Raw genomic sequence first — 15,034 nt, 5'->3', positions numbered from 1 at the left:
TCCCCTTCAAAAATCCTTAAATGTCGACCCTACTCAGCTGGAAATGAAAAATCTGGGCCCAGAGAACACTTTTCGATTTTCACTGCTTTGCGTGCCTCTTTTCACCGCCACATCTAAACATCAAGGCAAGAAGTGTTCAAGCGCCTTTGGGCTCCTGAAGTCTGGAACAAATTAGAATTCTTGGAGTCAGTCCTTCTTTTGGACTAAACTCCTTTTTCTTTTCCATTTTCCAATAAAACTTTCGGTTCCAGAGAGTCCTTTCTCAACCACTCCTTTTCTAACGCAGTTCTGTTTGACTTCCACTGTGCAGCTCCTGAAAGGAGCCACTGAACCATGACGCAGCCAGCATTTCAATTCCTGAGCACCAGCTTTCCAGCAGGAGCTGTTCCAGAAGCATCATTATATCCAGCAATCATGCATTTACCCGGAATGATTGACACAGCATTTTCCCCCCTCTCCAACTTTTCCAGCCCATTAGTCTTTATTTGTCTTCCATGGAAAGACTCCCCCGGTTTGCTTTCCTGCCAAATCAGTGAACGTACAAATACGTGCATAAGTCAAACACACCTACACACCCGTAGATGTAATATGTACTGAGTCTGTATCTGTACTGAATATTCAACAGTTCCTTTCCAGACTTCATGTCTCCACTGAAGTTTTAGTCATTTGCTTCTTTCCTCCTTTCTTATCTCCCCTTCTTCCTCCTTCACGTCCTCCTTACTTCTTTATTTTCTTTCTACTTTTCCCAGAAACTGCCTCTATTTTTGGTAGTCACTATAGAATCTCCTATTCTTCAGTGTCAAAGAGGCTTAAGAAGCTTTTTAATACAGTGCTCTCACTTTAGTTTTGAGAAATCTGTGTGCTAGAAAGGAAGCCATGTGCCATCAACGGCTTTCCCTTGCCTTCAGGAAAACTTCCAAGCTCCACAGGCATCACCCAGCACTGCATGGCTTGGACCCTGCCCTCTGTGTCAGCCACATCTCCACCTCAGTCTCCACACCGTAACCACACATACCCTTCAGTCCCTGCCTCGGGGCCTTTACACATGCTTTTCCTTCTTCCTACACAGGCTTTCACACATAGGCACACACCTCTGCTTCACCACTTGACCTTCTATTTATTCTTTAAGTCTCAACTCAAATGGTACTAGTTAGACCACCTTCCTGGCACTCATCAAATTTGTAATTATGTATTTAGTTGTTTAATGTCTCCTCACCTATCAGAAAGCAAGATCTCTAGGGACACACACCATGTCCCTTCCACCCCACCCCACCCCCACTATTTCTTCACTGCCATATACAGTGCCTGGCATCTGATAGTTACAACAGATATTAACAAGAAAGTAATAATAGTGTCTAACATTTACTGAGAACTTGCAAGTTTCAGAGACACTGTTCTAAGATTTTTACATGTATTAACTCATTTAATACTTACAACTATCCTAGGAGGAGGGTATGAGTGGTCAAGTCACCCACCCACTATTACATGGCTAGAAAGTAGCAGAGCGAGTTTCTAACCCAGGCATTCTGACCCCAAAGCCTGAACGCTCAACCAGGCCATGCCGTGTCTCTATGAAGTGCTCCTTTAATATTCACTGAAGGAGTAAATGAAAAATTTATCCAAATTGATAGCGGCAAAACTTAAATTGCTTGATTGATAATCCACTCCTCTTTCTAATGGAAACAGAGAGCCTCTCGGGTACCAGCAGAATGCAGTAAAAACAAAGAGAAGCAAATTAACAAATTGGTCTGTTGCTGATAAGGACTATGAGAGGGACCCTGTGATGTAGATTGTGGAGTGAAGTGGAAATCATCGTTTTAGATTCAGGCAGGACCTAGTGGCAGGTAGAAAAATACTGAACCACTGAAGAGGACTTAAGATAAGGAATCAGGTTCTCCAGAAACATCAAGTGGATTTACAGTTATTATCACTAACAATTTAGGTAATTCTCATGCTTTGGATGATACTTTCCAAACCTGATTCTAAAGTATAAGCAACCATCAATTGTATAAAAGTGCTGGTCAGAATTCTAGGATGAAAGCTCCAGGAGGGTGCCTTGTTTGCGGCTGTATCCACAGCATGTGAAACAGTGCCTGGCACGTAGTAAGTACTCAATAAATATTTGTTTAACGAATTAATGGAAAATGCACATCAACAAATCCATCAGCAGGTACTGACTAAGTATCTGTCATCAAGTCTATGCAGCTCAAGGCGCAATGAAGAACACAAACAAAAATAAGTCAGATTCCTTTTCATGGAGAGGTCCTAGGCTAGTGGACCTGGTAACAACTACCACTATCAATGAAAGCCACCATCTTGGGGATTTGCTTTGTCTAGGTGCTGTGCTATGTCCCTTTATATATTATTAGGTCATTTTCATACTTGTAACATCCTTAAGGTGATGGCACTACTACTAGTCTCCATTTGCAGATGTAGCAACTGAGGTTTAGAGATGCTATGTCCTTGACCACAGTCACAAAGTCAGGAACTGGTGGAGCCAGGATTGAAACTCAGGTCTGTTTGACTCTGGTATCAACTATGCCAAATGTGTTCATCCGATTATTTCAAGATCATCTATGGGTGAGAGGCATGTTGGTACTACAAGAGTTTGCAGTATTAGAGGGTGGGGGCAGGGACGGAGGGAGCACTGCAAGTAACACCACTCAGCCTCTCCAGGTCTACATGTGCTGCTGACCTGGGTCCGAAATACATTTCCATTCTTCACCTGCCACAATCCTATTTGTTGTGTAAATCCCAGATTCGGTGACACTTCTTCCTGGAAGGCTTCTCAAACACTACACAGTTGGGTTAGTTATCCCCTTCTCCATGACGCCTCATCATAATACTTCTCACCCCACATTCTTATCATTTGTGTTTCCCACCTACTAGTCTTCAAGTTCTTCCAGCATAATATTTTATCCTTCCAGGTCCAGTACAGTGCCCGACGTACAGTGTGTCATTTCATAAATATTTATGGAATAAATTAATTTTAGGTAGAAAGTGCCGTATATGGATCCAACTAATATACAGCAGAATTCAAAGGAAGTAGTACATTTGGGGGCATTAACTGAAGCTCCAAGACAAAGAACTGCTGAAAAGTTGGGTAAGATGCTTACTCAGTGCTACGCTGCGCATGTGTGGATGTAAGGGCCTCAGGGGATGAGCGGTGTACAACGTGATCCCGGAAATGTCAACATGGCGGAGGGGTCCTACATGTACCTGCTCGCAGACAGGCAACTCTTGCTGAGGGCGCGACTGTCACTGGTGCTCAGTACTGCCCCTGCCCTATGCTCAGGGCTGCAAGGGCCAAGACCAGGAGAGACTCAAGGCGGAAGTCTACCATGGTGGTGAAGCTGAGCCCAGAGCTGCATAAACACTTAATCTTATCAAGATGAGCACAAGCAATCTGAAGGATTCAAGACCACAAAACCTACTGACTGAAATACACTGTATTGTGTATACCAAGAATGGAAGTGTTTGAAGAGAGACCCATTCTGCTAAATTATGATGGAATCAGAAGAAGAACAACGGCGCTAGAAGACAACCTTTTACTTGGAATGACCTAAAATGTAACTTCATGTCCACTTGAATGGATCCATTAGTTCCAAAGCCGTGAAGAAATTAAGAGCCAAGAAGCCAGGTCTTAAAACCCATGATGAGATGACTATGATTAACAAGAGAAAGAAAAGAACTTTAGAAGAATGCTTCCAGATGTTTCAAATTATTCATCAGTTTACTACTAGCCCTGAAGATATTTTCATGGCTACAAAAGATGTTATTAAAGAATTCACAGATGATGGTGTCAAGTGCCTGAAACTAAGGAGCATACCCAGAAGAGAAAATGCTATAAGGAATGACTAAAAAGACTTATGTGGAATCTGTACTTGAGAGTATAAAACAGTCTGAAAAAGAAAATGCAGACACTGACGTTAGGTATTTGATAGCAATCAACAGAAGAGGTGGCCCTTCAGTAGCTAAGGAGACTGTTAAACTTGCTGAAGAGTTCTTCCTTTCTACTGAGGATGCAGTTCTTGGACTAGACCTTGGTGGAGACCCTACCATAGGACAAGACTTCTTAGAACCTCTTTTAGAAGCTGAGAAAGCAAATCTGAAGTTGCCATTACATCTTATAGAGATTCCAGAGCAAAAATAAATAAATAAATAAAATTAAATAAAATAAAGAAACCTAAGTACCTCTGGATCTGCATCCTGATAGAACCGGGCATGAGACATTTCTCAGATCCCCTGAGGGAGGATCCCTGGATCTGGTGGACTTTGTGAGACACCATCAGATACCACTGGGTAAGGCTTCAGGTCCTGCAGACAACCCTCTGTTCCTTCTTCCCCCACCCCCAAGGTTAAAATCCATATGGAGAAAAGTACTGTTCTAAAAATATATATATCATTTAGAAAAAAATGTTCTAAAGTTGGACTGGGGGGCAATGTGGTCATTAAGACTCCTGTCTGGACGTTTGGACTATGTGAACCCAGCAAAGTTATTCTCTCTGAGCCCCAATTTTCTCAGCTATACCACTGAGAGGACAAAAATTAGACTGTTGGGAAATCAAAATGAAGTAGTACATTAGGAACTCAGCTGAGTGCTCTGTTCTTTGTAAGTATTCAAATGTTTGTCAGAGCCACTGCTGCTGCTACTGCTGCTACTTGTCTTCCAGTATTATTATTAGGCAAAGTTGGGAGAGTAAGGCATTTTATGCAGAAGTGCACTTCTGAGGAGAAGTACAGAGATATGGAGAAACATCCTGCCCTAGGGTATAAAGACAATTCATGGCATCGGCAAAAAAGGCTATAGATATTTCATGCTAAGAGATACTTTCCTCTGAACCAAGGTATAGAATGCTCAGAAAATGAGAGAGCTGGTGAAACCATGCTCCATTCCTGTTTTTAAGAGCTAAATGTCAAAATGAAGAGTGCAGTGTATGTGCCTGAATCCAATGTGTGTGTCTTTTCCACTAAACATATAGGCGAAGCTCTGTACAGTGGCTGCCATTTTGTTCCCAGGAAATGATTCCCTGGGAATGTGGGCTGCTGTCTCTTATTCTTTCTGGAGAAGAGTGGTGGTGTGTCATTAGACATCTTTTTGTCTAGAAGTATGATACCCGTTTGGGCTCTATGTCTAGCCATCTAGTCTTTTCCTAAGGTTGCCCAAGTAGAAATATGAAAAGATGTGATTTGGTCCTTGTGACTGGGATTAGGGAGAGCGGGTGTGCTGGTATAGGTGATCCCTTAATTGGTCTCTTGCCATTGATCTTCATTGAAATACCTACTTTCAGTTCATAAGACCTTATAGAAGTAGCCAACTAAAGTATACGCCAGAGTAGTTCATTCATCTCATCTCATACTACAGTAGGTCTCCATGGCCCATTAAAACTGCTTATCCTTCTCTTCACATCTATTATTTGAGTTTACCCTCCCTCCTGTCTTCTTCCCCTTAAGTCCTTGTGATGCTCCTACCACCCTAAATGGCTGGCAGCACTACCTACCTACCGCTCTCTTCCCCCCACCCCCAAAACCCTCACATGCACCCCATGTTTTTGGCCACTGTGATTTTTTTTTCAAACTGATCCTTCAACTTAAATGCCCACATCCTATTATGATTATCAAAAGAGTCTGGGCTTATGTGCAGGTTGGATGTAGTAATAACTGGGGGATAACATAGGATTATTTGATTTCTTGTGTATTGGTTTTTTTCCCAGAGACGACCTGTTTGGTTTGAAATTTGCCTTAATTGTGTCACTTCGGCAAGAGCAGAAGGGGATGGACTAGAATCTGCGAGGCTAGGATGCAGGGTTTGCTAGATGGAATCAAGAGTACAAACTTTCTAGTTAAGCATATTATAACCTGTGGGGGTAGTTTGCATTTTAACCTATGTACGTCCTCATTTAACCAGCTTTCAGACTTTAAGCAACCTTGAAATTTTGGAAAACTTCTAGTATACAAATGCAGATGAAAGAATTACCATTATTCTTACACCCTGCAGGGAAATGCATGTTGATTGTAAAACTGTATAAATGTCAGGTGAGTGATTTAACAGGCTTGGTTATTGAGCTTGTTAACAACAGATGTCAGATAAGAAAAACAGCAGGTGAGGGTAGATTGGAGGAGCAGGCACTGACTGCTGACAGAGGGAGGAGTGACAGCTGACAGGACGGGAAGGTCCAGTGGAGACTACAGTCTCACCAAGTATGAAGCTGTCTGGGAACCAAAACAAACAAAAACAAATAAAACACCCTACGACCTTAGGAGACCTTACAGGAGTTATCATATACACCAGTGGTCACAATTATTAATCAACAACCAGTTACCATATGTCTACTATGTACCGGGTTCCATTCCAGGAAATTCAGAATACAAAAAATTATAAAAAATAGAACCTTGCTCTGAAAATATTTACCATCTGCAACACTACCACATTGGCCAAGCTGAAGCTGTGTACATTAAGCTCTTTTTACAAATGTTGGGACATGCATAGAACCTATTAGGAGGTTTTTCTCTTGAAAATACGTAAAATTATTCAGCTACTTACAAGATAAATTTGTTTACTGCTTTCTCAAAGATGCCACTTCCTGACAATGCTAATAATGGAGGAATTTCAGAATAATGACCTCATAAAGTTCACGCAGCTGTCTCTCTGTGCAGACTTAGATATCACACAGCCATGACCTCACTCAGGCCAGGGGCAGGTTTTAATAGCTTGGTAGGACTATGGTCAGAAATCCGGTTTGGTATAAACTGTTTTCTCTCTTTACTGTTAACTTATTTAATGAAAGGAAATATCTCATTAAAAACGCACATTTTCCCCAAGATTCCATGGGGATGGGGCCGTGGTACCTATAGGTCATTAGACAAAATGAGAATGGAGTCTTGAGATAGATCAGGAACCCCCAAATTCATCCTTGTACTTCAGTCATTGGAATGCTTTGGTTATCGTATTCCATCATGCCAGTCATTTAGCGTTGAGGAGTCTTCTAAGTAGTGATTTAGGGCATTTTCCCTGGGGAAAGAGCTCCTCTATAAAGGAACTTCAAGAAGTCCAAGAAGGTGGGCTCTGTGTCTACTGAGAGACAGGAGAAGTAATCAGGCAGTGGCGTAGCTCGTGGTACTGGGGAGTAAGATGATTTGCTACCCACATCCTATGGAAGGTATGGGTGAGAGTGAGCATAATGGGACACTTATGATAGCAGCAGGCAGAACCAGGACCAGTCATTTATTTGAAATGGAGAAAGGAATGTGTATTTTCATCCCACTGTCCACCGAACTTTTTTTAGGAAAAAAATGAGAGTAGGAGGAAATTAAGAGTAGGAAAATGTTATACAACTGCTTGGTCTTTTGAGCATCTTAAAATCTTTGGCAGGTCAGGAAAAACATGGTGAGAATGCTCAATGGAGAGTCAAGAAACCAGGAAAAAAATGGTGAGAATGCAGAATCTGGAGTCAGGAAACATAAGTTCAAGTGTAGTTTCTGCGGCTGACACCCTTACTGTGCGATTAAGGACAACATTCCCCCACCCCAGAGCATCCACTCCTTGCCTGTCATATAAGGGAGTTAGATAAAGCCTCTATAGGTCCTTCCATTCCTGGCATTCTAGGGTTTAGTAATAAGCTAAAACAAGGATCTTGTTTTTTAATGTATTATAAGACACAAGGAAATGTATACAGTGAAGTGACCTATAAATTCTGCTGCACTTTAAATGTGAATTCGATGCAAATACAGAATGAAAAATCAGGGTGAAAATCATTACCCGCTGTAGGTTAGGAAGTATAATGTGGTTCTTTTGCAGTGGGAAGAATGAATCTTGCACGAGCTGAAATAAGCACTGAAAAATGTTGGAATAACTAGACACTATGGTAGTCTGGGCTTTCTTCCCCTTTGGTGAGACTTTTCTATTTTTGCACCCATGCTTAGATGGGGGACAAATATCCTTGAGATTCTACATGGGACAACGGTGCAAGCACGTAGAGGAATGTCAGGGCACCTGAGCAGAGTCATAAGTAATGACATCATATATAGGTTTATATGATCCAGAGGACCTGAGGGTATACAGTCTCTGGTCAAACTGAGGTAGTTATCTACCTGTCCTGAGAGATAGGAAAATTTATCCAATTGTTACTCTTGAACTCGAGCTGAGAAGACAGCCTAGGAGATGGGAATTCATGATTACTGGGTGCCACAACATGTGTTAGCACTTGACATATTCTCTTTCATTTAATCCTTAGACTAAAAGCACCCTATCAGAAAACAGTTTTTAAACATTATTTGATTTTCTGATTCCTATTTGTAAAATGGTGAAATGAAATCTTGGAGAGGTTAAGTAGGTCTTAACAGCCAGTAAACAGTATAAGCTGAGATGGAAAGGTTCCCTGATTCCAAAGCCTGTCCTCTTCCACAATACCTCATTGCCTCTGGAAGTCCTAGTTTCCACTCTAGTTCTGCCTTTATTTGACTGTGGTACCTGAAAAATAATCACTCAGGTTCTTGAATCTCAGTTTGCTCATCTGTTTAAAATCACATAAACAACCAGCCAACCAACCAAAACAGTGACTATGTGGCCTCTGTTCTTTCTCTATGGTTTGCGGATGGATATGACAGGGCTACAGTTAATTCACTGGGAACGGTGCCTCTCAGTCACGAAACATGGTGGCCCTCAACTTTAAGAGGGCTTTGTACAACCTGAAACTATATGTAAACTGTATCATATATTTATACATCTGTATTGTTTTAGAAAAGAGTCCAAAGCCTTCCTGAGGTTCTCCATGGAATCTGTATCTCCAAATGCCCAAGAAACTTCTGATTAGTACATCTCCTTGTGGTATCTTCGAGCTCAAAACGTCTGTAACAAACTGAAATAAATTAGGGTTTGGTACACGAAGGGAGTTCAAAGGCAGAACTTACACTTGCACCACAGACTATGCAGTGTCACAGAAACAGGCCTGGCAAAGAGTCGAGGATTCGGGATCCTGGTTTACTCTGCCTTGTCATTCAAAGAGATGCTAATTCCTGCCTACCTCTCTGCTTGTAAACAGTTATTATAAAACCAAATGTGATAACATGGATGAGAGCACTCTGGAAAAACATAAAGTATCCTGCAAAAGTAGGATATTAACTGTGAGATATTAAAGTATCAAGTCGTTTCATGAGTTGTCAACTAAGAGGGAGAATTGCAAACTCCATCAGCAAAATTTAGAACCTCTGCTTTTTCATCCTTCGGCAAGGTCCTACAGCTGATACTTATGTGTAAATTTCCTTGACATTAATGAGAATCAGTTGCAAATACAGCTTGCAGGATTCAGATGGAGATCACCACCAATCCGGAAGCTGATATACAGAACTTAAGGTTTCTTCTCTAGGCAAGATATTCTTTATTTATCTCCTTTATTCCATTAGTCAGTGATCCTTAAGAATGGTCCAGAACCAGCAGCATGAGCATTATTCATGAACATGTTAGAAATGCAAATTTTCAAGCCCCACCGCAGACCTATTGAATCAGAAATTCTGGGGGTGGGCAGTGCAGTCTGCATTTCAATAAGCTCTCCAGGGAATTCTGATACGCTACATGCTCAAGTTTGAGAACCACTGCCGTTAAGTGCTTATCCCAGGACAGACCTCCTGGGCTCATATGTTCGTTATGGGTACTCGAAAGAGAATGACAGGGTTCCAGTAACCTGCAAGAGTACCTAGTATAGTTCCCTAAAGGACTAGTATAGGCAAGGTTGGGCTGGGGGACACCAGGGTTAGCAAACATGATAGGTGTAGCCCGAAACATCTCAAATAGACCTCTTGTGTATATGGCCCCGTGTTAGGTTTTACAGAGCTGAGAAAGAAGAATATGGCCCTGTTTCAAGGAATGCAACTCCTGGAATTCAGAAAGTATAGATACCCTTGGTACCCTTGCAGCCAAAGAGTGACAGCAATCCAAAATTAAACCATACATGTCTAAAAGTTAGCTCTGTGGTAAGCTTTCTTCTCTGAGCCTCGAAGTTATAGAACACAACAATACATATGAAAACAACTAATGCTTATAAAGCATTTATCATATCCCTAGCCCTGTTTTAAGTGATTTTTATGTGGTGTTTTTATTTTTAGTGGTGTTACCTGTTTTCAGCTGTTTACCGTACCAGGTAAACAGGCTCTGAAAATACAACTGTGAGAGGCTCTGAAAATGCTAGGCTCTGAAAATACAACTGTGAGAGGCTAACTGCCCTCAGGGAGCTCACACACCAATGGGGAAAATCAGAAGAAATGAGCCCATTACTGTTCCAGCGAGATGGAGGATGAAGTGCAAGTTCAGGGTGTCTTCAGAGGCCTAGGTGAGGCAGTTGCACTCAGTCTTATGCAAAAAGAGGTTTCTCAGAGGAGGAAATGCCTAAATTTAGGCTTCCAAAGGATGAGAGGGATTGGTCATTTGAGGAGAAAACTGAGATTTAGGGCACTTGGACAACTGTACTCCAGGTCACATAACCTGTGAGTAAGTGGTGTGTTGGGATTTGAATTCAGGTCAGTCCATTTCCAAAGCCCTTGCCTTTAACCATTAAGGTTAGGCTGGAAAACAGGTTTTATCAAGCCTGTCAATCCTGACAAATTGGTACGGGCTTCCAGGAATGCTGATGATGAGGACTCTGAGGGCTCAACTGGAAAAAATGCCATGATCAATTAGTGATGTCTGCCTTGGGTACAGAAGAGGGGAGTGTATGTGTCATGCATTTGCTGACCCTGCACTGCAGAATACTGCCTCTAGGACTCAGCACAAAGAGGGACAGACCTGCAGAGCGATTTCTAATTCATGGAAGACTGTCTCTGACCTCAAGGAACTTATAGCTCTATGGCTATCAGTGGGGGCCTATTATATATTACCAGGAGGTAGTCAGTGACAGCTCAGGACGTTATGAGCTGATGGAGCATTCAGGGAGAAAGGGAATAAAGTTTTCTTTATTTTTTTTTAATTAAATTTTTTTTTTAATTTTTTGGCCACACTGTGCAGTATGCGGGATCTTAGTTCCCCAACCAGGGATTGACCCTGCACCGCCTGCAGTGAACGCGCAGAGTCTTAACCACTGGACCGCCAGGGAAGTCCCTAAAGTTTTCTTTAAAAAGTGAACATGCTGATTAAGTGTAACTGTGAAAAACAAACAACAATAAAGAACAATCTCATGAATCTACTAAACTTCACAATTTGTAGGCCAATTCACTTTTCAATTTTTACTTCTGTTATTTCCATCAACATGGAAGATGTTAATATGACAGAAAATGGTACTGTCCACAAGTAATGTGTCAAGTTGGTTCTATCATGCCCGGGGGAAACTTAAATTTACAAATGCCACCCAAAAAGTATGCATTCAACACACCTAATGGCTCATCTGTGGAGCAGTTTGGGATTGAGGGAGGCGGCTCTTTAAGGCAAAGATGGTAATAAGTCAGTGCCAGTTTTCTTCACACATGGTTTACGGTATTAGGAGGGTGGTAGGTGAGCTCTTTGAAGGGTAATCAAACATTATTTTCACAGTATATTTGTTAAACCACTGTATGCACTGAAATGACAACAACAGCAACACAACAAGAACAATTGGTCCTAATAATCAGAAGGAATCTGACGGGTACCATCAAGTCAGCCCGTAGTGGGAAATGACTGCTGGATGAATTTCCTTTGCAAAAAGTCTTTTTCAATTCTCCCTGTATTAGCTTCACGTTGAACTTTTATAAACACATTTTATCCTTGACATTAACCATTTTTTAAGTGGCTCATGCATTGGACATAGAGATCAAAAGGAGAAGATGACCTCCCCCAAAGTCCCAAGGTCAGAGCTGTCTACCCTCTGGACACTTCTCCCCAGGAAGCCTGTGTTGTGAACACTCATCTCTCATTAACCATGACTTGGCAAACCAACACGCCACCTCATTTTCAGAGGCTCACTTGGTGGTTATGGGCAGCCTTGCGTTTCATCATCTGAACCAGTGGGGTGTAAACCTCAGCAGTCCCCCACCCCAGGGCTATGCCTGCTTATAGAGCTCCCCTAAACCTCCACCCACAGCCATCAGGAACCAGCTTCTCACTGGTCCTCCTCCCCACCTCCCCCAGCATGTACATCAGAGATGATGGGGGAGCTTATCACTTATCACCGTAAGACTTACTTACCTCATCTCACTTTGGAAGACAAGATTTGACAGTACCAGGAATCAAAACACTTTCCTGCTGACCAGGGCAGAATTCTGATTCATTTTACATTTTAAACATTATCTGAAACCTCAACAAGGGGAAAAAAACATGACAGTAGTCTGTGGAGAAGAGGCTCTGGGGCACAGGCTGAGAAGGACTTTAACTTTCTCATCCCTACCAGGTTAGATAATCACCTGGAGAACTGTAAGAAATGACCTCGATGTACAGGGACTGTGTATCTTTGTATCTGAGCATCGTCTATGTACAAATCCCAACACAAAGAAGGTGCCCTGGAGGCCAAGGTGTAGAGTCTCCAGTTAAGATTACATGTCCTAAAAGAGGAAGAGAACCATTTAAAACTTAACGTTGAGTACACTGAACTCTGAAGGTTCTCCTTTGCAGGGCTCCTGATAACATTCGTGCAGCAGAGAAATACCAAGTCAGTTCAGAGAAACTGCCTTATTGCCTGTGCAGTTTATTCACATCCTTCACCCCCAGTAGGCTTCTGAATACATACCCCTAATACATCCCTCCTCTTTGAGCAGTTCTGCTCCAGAAGCTTAGCTGTGTGCTGTCACTTGTCCATCCCTCTCTAATTCAAGTACATGGCTATTTTCTCCTCCATTCCATGGAGAGAGACACAGCCCAGTGCTTTGGGTGGAGCCCAGGGCTGCGGGCAGTAACAAACTCTGGTTTCTATACCTACTTCTGCCACTAATATGTTATGTGATTTAGGACAAGTATCTTTCCCCTCTCAGCAACCCAGTGATCTGGCATTAGTGCAGGATTGGCTAATCTCTAAGGAGCCTTTCCAGCCCTAACATCCTAGGTCTTCAAGGGAACTGGAATTCTAGGTTTGACTGAATTCAGTGTAACCAGCATTTGCCAACTTCTTCCTCTTTGGCATCAAGCATCACACCAGGGGCTACAGGGGATGTACTTATATGGGAGCTCTCTCTCTCTCTGAACCACAGCGCTCACAGGCGAGGGGAGAGTAGGATGAGAAAAACAAGCTTACAGTTCTCTCCAGTGCACAGCAGAACATACTGTGTGCTATGAGCAAAGTACAAATGATTGCAGGGTCTAAAAGAGGCAGAAATTGCATCTATTTACGAAAAGTCAGAATCACACTTCACGGCATTTCAGATGAGCCTTGGCAGGGAGGGAATTCAGACAGGACACGGCTTAGTTTCTATAGCAACATATACTGAGCAGGTCTTTTGTGCCAGGCACTGCTAAGCACTCTGCACATAATAACCAATTTATTGCTGTCAGTCTTTTGAGATTGAGACTAGGATTATTCCCATTCCGCATATGAAGAAACTAAGGCAGAGATTACCAGAGTAACAGACCACCAAGAAAGTGCCAAGTGCCAGGATTCAAACCCAGGTAGGGGACCTGGTGCCCAAGTCCAGTATCAGTCTGGTGGCTCTACTGACCCTGACATATGGAAAGCCACTGACCCTGGAGACTGGAGAATGAAGGAGATCTGACTGCAGAGATGAGTATTATGGCCCTGGGCAAGTCCTTTCACGCCTCTGATCTCCAGTTTCTTATCTGTGAAATAGCAGTGCTAAGTCCTGGCCTCAGTGGCCTCATATGATGATTCAGCAAAATGGTGGATATAAAAATACTGTTTAAATGATACAAAGTCCTATATACTCTTAAATAATAGAAGAAAGCAGAAGGAGCAGTGTGAAGAAAAGTCTGGAGGTGGTATAGGGCAAGGTATATTTAGGCACACGTTTACAGTAGAGTGTGTGTCCAGTGGGTTCCAAGAGCAAGTGCTACCTGATGGGTCGGGGCTGAGGTCTCTTCCCCAGAGTTGCAGCTTGGGTGGTTTACACCCAATGCCTCACTTCTTCTCATCTCTACCGGCTACGCTAGGCCTTGACCGTGCTCCCTTAATGTGGAGAAAGACGAATCTAGCCAATTTTCCCTATGTTTTGTACTCCTGGAGCTCCGCCCAGAATGCCAGTGCAATTCTCATCAGCATTTGAGTTCAATCACGGCATTTGAACGCAAGGACTAGTCCCTTAACCCTCGGGACTAATATATACATTAGCACATTAGTTTCAGCAGAATTAGCTTTTGTAGGAGTGATGCTAAGGGACAGTTAGAATGGAGTGGAAGCTCATCTGCATAAAGAAATAGACTCATCTCAGGAATGTCTGTGTAGCAAGATGTGTTACTGTCATCTTCTCAATACTGGGCAAAACAGCATCTTCAGATGGTGCCCAGGTTATCATAGGAACTGGTGGGAATGCTGAAGGGGTACACAATGGCTAAATCTAAGAAAAGGGCAGTAGTTCAAGGGATACTCAGTGGGAAATACACTGGACTGGCGTCAGAAGGCTTGAGTTTGAGCCCCAGTATGACTGTTTTATGGCTGATTGACCCTGGAAATGTCATTTCTCCTCTCTGAGCTTCTGTTTTCTGTAAAATGGCACAATTGATAAAGATGCTCTTTAAAGCACCTTCGATTCTGAAAGCCTAAAAACATGCAAGTTATTTTTAAGCAGAAACTTAACTACAGCTATTCTTAGGCTCCCAACTAGATGCTACATGTGAGTAGGAGATTTTGCATCTCCTACTAACGGCAGGGGTCAAATTTTCAGCTGCATGTTGCTCTTATCTCTCTTAGCAACCAGATGATGCTGTTTACAAAACACCAACAACAATGCGACAATAGCAACTGTAGCAACAGACACAGTGGTAGCCAGGAACTGTGCTAGGAACACAATTTCAATGCATTTAACTCTCAGAGCAGCCCCACTGGGTGGGCATTGTTATTCTTTCTATAATACAGATGAGGAAGCAAAGGTTTCAGAGGTACTAATTAACTTGCCCAAGAGATGGGAGTGG

General features: G+C 42.4%; 1 protein-coding gene and 1 pseudogene across 5 annotated transcripts in view; both read left to right on the top strand.

Annotated features, from left to right (window-relative positions):
- The window catches only part of GRIA1 (glutamate ionotropic receptor AMPA type subunit 1), a gene marked incomplete at both ends in the record, with an annotated part of 309,718 nt that overhangs the window by 131,220 nt on the left and 163,464 nt on the right, over positions 1-15,034 (top strand). The window lies entirely within an intron of this gene.
- On the top strand, positions 3,505-4,431 carry LOC309959223 (N6-Methyl-AMP deaminase-like; annotated as a pseudogene). Its single transcript has one exon. The product of its transcript is annotated as a N6-Methyl-AMP deaminase-like (transcript).

Source organism: Leucopleurus acutus (genome assembly GCF_964270905.1).
Source record: "Leucopleurus acutus genome assembly, chromosome: 3".
In the NCBI taxonomy this organism is placed as follows: domain Eukaryota; kingdom Metazoa; phylum Chordata; class Mammalia; order Artiodactyla; family Delphinidae; genus Leucopleurus; species Leucopleurus acutus.
Note: the sequence above shows the minus strand (reverse complement) of the source record. Positions and strands in the feature narration are given on the sequence as shown.